The sequence below is a fragment of the Chrysochloris asiatica genome, unplaced genomic scaffold (assembly GCF_000296735.1).
Source record: "Chrysochloris asiatica unplaced genomic scaffold, ChrAsi1.0 scaffold00007, whole genome shotgun sequence".
Taxonomy (NCBI): domain Eukaryota; kingdom Metazoa; phylum Chordata; class Mammalia; order Afrosoricida; family Chrysochloridae; genus Chrysochloris; species Chrysochloris asiatica.
Window position 1 is genome coordinate 24,591,184 of NW_006408525.1, and position 4,776 is coordinate 24,595,959.

The window sequence follows — 4,776 nt, forward strand, 5'->3', positions numbered from 1 at the left end:
CACTCATCTCTGCCAAGAAATTTGGAAGACAACTGTCTGGCCGACTGATTGGAAGAGATCCATATTTGTGCCCATTCCAAAGAGAGGTGACCCAAAGGAATGCGGAAATCGTTGGACAATCTCTTTGGTATCTCAAGCAAGTAAAGTTTTGCTAAAGGTAATACAGAAAAGGCTACAATCATACATTGACAGAGAGCTTCCAGAGGTTCAAGCCGGATTCAGAAGAGGGCATGGAATGAGAGATATCATTGCTGATGTCTAATGGATCTTGGCTGAAAGCAGAAAACATCAGAAAGATGTTTACCTGTGCTTTATTGACTACGCAAAGGCTTTCGATTGTGTGGATCATGACAAGCTATGGACAACATTGCGATGTATGAGTATTTCAGAACACTTAATTGTACTCATGAAGAATCTGTACATGGACCAAGAGGCAGTTGTTCAAACAGAACATGGGAATACTGAATGCTTTGAGTTATGGTGTTGGAGGAGAATACTAAAAGTGCCATGGGCTGCCAAAAGAACCAATAAATTCGTTTTGGAAGACATGCAGCCAGAGTGCTGCTTAGAGGCCCAGATGGCCAAACTTCGTCTCTCATACTTTGGACATATTGTCAGGAGGGAACAGTCACTGGAGAAGGATATAATGTTTGGTAAGATGGAGGGTCAGAGAAAGAGAGGAAGACCCCCAATGAGATGGATTGGCCAGGTGGCAGCATTGACGGACTCAAGTGTGGCAACAGTAGTGAGGTTGGCCTAGCATCGGACATTGTTTCGTTCTGCTGTGCATAAGGTCGCTATGAGTCGGTGCCGACTCGATGGCACCTAACAACAACAACATATCTAACAGGGAAGTCTTGGTGTGGTGCTGTGAATTAATGCATCAGACTGCAAAGTCATTTGAACTGCAAGGTTGGTGGTTCAAGCTCACCAGCTGCTTCTTGGAAACCCTATACAGCATCACTATGGGTCAGAATCGATTCGACAGCACTTAACAACAATATCTAACAGGAGCAAACATCCTATCGTTTTCTATCAGGGCATCTGGTGGGTTTGAACCACCAACCTTGCGGAAGCAGCCCAACACTTAATCTACTACATCACCAGGGACACTTTTAATTTGGTTCTCTGCTACATGCAGCTAAGTTTAATAATATGCCGTTGTTTGTAATATATTTCAATTTTAAACATGCAGCTAAGTTTATTAATATGTCATTGTTTGTAATATATTTCAATTTTAAACATGCAGCTAAGTTTATTAATATGTCATTGTTTGTAATATATTTCCATTTTAAAAGGTATCTTTTTCACATTTTACATTTAGCATGGTGTCTAAACTAATGGTTGTTATTGTTAGTATACTGATATGTACAACAGAACAAAACACTGCCCTGCCATGAAACATCCTCACAATTGCTGTTTTAGCCATTATTGCAGCCACTGTGTCAATCCATCTCCCTTATGGTCTTCCTCTTTCTCACTGATTCTCTGCTTTACAAAAGCATGATGTCCTTCTCCAGGCAATGATAATATGTTCAAATAATATCTATAGAGCATTCTGACTCTATTTCTTCTAAGACTGATTTGTTCATTATTCTGGTAGTCAATGATCTCTTCAATATTCTTTGTCAACACCATGATATCAATTTTTCTTAGGTTTCCTTTTCATTTGACCAGCTTTCATATGCATATAAAGGGGTTAAAAATACCATGGCTTGGGTCAGGCACATCTTAGTCTCAAAGTGACACCTTTGCCTTTTTAATACTTTAAAGAGGTCTTTTGCAGATTTGCCCAATGCAATATGTTGTTTGATTTCTTGACTACTGCTTCTGAGAGCACTGATTGTAGACCCAATTAAAATGAAATCCTTGATACCTTCAATATCATCTCTGTTTATCATGAGGTTATTTATGAGTTCAGTTTTAAAGATTTTTGTTTTCTTTATGTTGTTGTTAAGTGCCATCAAGTGGGTTCCAATTGATAGAGTCCCTTTATAGTCTCTAAGGAGTGGTTGGTGGGCTTGAATTGTCAACTCTGCAGTTAGCAATATAGTGCTTATCTGACAGTGCCACAATATAATATCTTTATGTTGAGGTGCAATTTATTCTGAAGATGAGCCCCTCAGGTTGGAAGGCACTCAAAATACAACTAGGGAAGAGCTGCCTCCTAAAAGTAGAGTTGAAGTGAATGGAGCAAAGCTTTCAGGAGCTTCAACTGCTGACAAGGCACAACTCAAAATGAAAAAGAAACAGCTGCAAATATCCATTAATAATCAGAACATGGAATACACAAAGTATGTATCTAGGAAACATGAAAGTTGTCAAAAAGGAAATGGAACACATAAATATTGACATCGTAGGCATTAGTGAGCTGAACATGGACTAGTATTAGCTTTTTTTTTTTTAACGTTTATTGTTAATTATGTGATAACTTACATGGGAGAACATTAGTTAAACATTCATCCTATCATATATTGTTTCACTGCCAGGGTTACAATCCCCTCCATGCATCATCAACCACAGGGTATACCCTGCAAGTCTGCCCCCACCTCCCCCCACCATTGTCAGCATGCAGCGCCTTTCCCTCTCTGGATATAAAGTCCCCAGCCGCTCCATCTCTCCATATAATCGTCTCTGCCTCCATCTCTGGTGTCACTTTTTCTCTGGGTAGGGTCCCGCTCTCCGCTCTTCACCCTTCACCCTTGATGACCTCTGCTCCTAGACTACAAAGTTAATCACACCCCTCCTTGCTACAAAATGTCTACCTTTACATTTCCAACCCTCACAATCACTCCTGATACCAATTATCACAAGAGACCTATCCGAATTTCCTTTCATCACCCCTGCCTAGACAGATTGGATACTACTCAGTGGAGATTCTACCTTCCTCCATGCCCTCTGGATCTAGATTTCTTCTTGGAAGGTTGTGAGCCAGTCACTTCTTGCCTTTGAAGCCCCCCATTTTTGGTCCAAGTTGCCCATCCCTGTCTATTCTGTGTATGGAGGGGGTGGGAATGATCCTTGTAAAGATTTGTTCCTTCTTTTGAGCTACTGCATCCATAGGTGTAGGTTAAGTTCATCAAATTGTATTAGATTACTCTTTTTCGTCCTCCTCTTCGTTCTGCTTCTAGTTGAGCTCAGATCATCAGTCATTGAAGCCAGGTCAAGTGGGTATTACCTGCAAGTGTGGATGTTCTTGTGCATATGCCCTCTCTTCTTATCAGCTGGATGCTTTACTCTCCACTCTTGTCCTCTGTGGCTATGTCACTGACTCTGGGCCCAAGAGTCCCCAGGTCTTGGACACTGCTGGCCAACCAGGTCTCTACCCAGGTTCACAGGACTCTATTGAATGTTGTAGGGCTTAGCTTGCAGCTTCACTGCTGTTTTTCCCTCACTTCACCTTATTGGTGACGATCTTGGTCACCAATGAGAGTGTTACATTTATTCCTAGATATTTCATCCTTTAGGTGGCTATTGTAAATGGTATTGTTTTCCTAATGTCCTTTTCAATTTTGGTATAGAGGAATCCAACTGATTTTTGTATGTTCATCTTATATCCTGCCACTTTCCTGAATCTTAAAACAATGAGGTCTAGTAGCTTTTTTACTGAGTCTTTGGGGTTTTCTATGTACAGGGTCGCTATGGGTCGGAACCGACTCGACGGCACTTAACAACAACAACAAATGTATAGGATCATGTCATCTGCAGAGTTTTACTTCCTCTTTGCCAATTTGGATGCCTTTAATGTCCCTGTCTTGCCATACAGCTCTTGCTAAGACTTCCAAAACAATATTGAATACGAGTGGTGATAAAGGGCATCCTTGTCTGGTTCCTGTTTGCAGAGGGAAGGCTTTCAGTTTCTCTCCATTGAGAGTAAACTAGGCTGTTGGGCTTGTATATATGATCTTTATTATGTTGAGGAATTTCCCTTCAACTCCTACTTTGTTGAGTGTTTTTATCAGGAATGGATGTTGGATTTTGTCAATTGCCTTTTCTGCATCAATTGATATGATCATGGGGTTCTTTTCTTTTTTCTTATTTATATGGTAGATAATGTTGATAGTTTTTCTAATGTTGAACCATCCTTGCATTCCTGATATAAATCCCACTTGATCATGATGTATTATCTTTTTGATGTGTTGCTGGATTCTGTTGGCTAGGATTTTGTTGAAATTTTTTGAATCTATGTTCATGAAGGATATTGGTCCATAATTTTTTTTCTTAGTGACATCCTTCCCCAGTTTTGGTATGAGGGTTATGCTTGCTTCAGAAAATGTATTGGGAACTTTTCCATCCTCCTCTATATGCTAGAATAATTTGAGTAGAACTGCTAACAGCTCTTTCCTGAATGTTTGGTAGAATTCACCAGTGAAGCCATCTGGGCCTGGACTTTTTTTGGTTGGGAGCTTTTTGATGACCTAATCAATTTCTTCTTTTGTTATGGGTCTGTTCAGGTTTTTTACTTCACTCTGTGTAAGTTTAGGTAAGTTGTGTTTATCTAAAAATGTTATCTATCTTTTCTAAGTTTTCAAATTTGTTGGAGTGCAACTCTTCATAGTATTGTTATTATCCTTTTGATTTTGTTTGGTTCTGTTGTTACATCACCCATGTGGTTTCTAATGCATGTTATTTGTGTCTTCTCCCTCTTTTCTTTTGTTAGTTTTGCCAATGGTCTGTCAATTTTGTTAATCCTTTCAAAGAACCAGCTTCTTGTCCTATTGATTCTTTCTATAGTTTTTCTGTATTCTATCTCATTTATTTCTGCTCTAATCTTTA

General features: G+C 39.6%; 1 protein-coding gene across 2 annotated transcripts in view; it reads right to left on the reverse strand.

Moving 5' to 3' along the window:
• Nucleotides 1-4,776, reverse strand: part of FBXL20 (F-box and leucine-rich repeat protein 20) — a 165,578-nt gene that overhangs the window by 88,538 nt on the left and 72,264 nt on the right. The window lies entirely within an intron of this gene.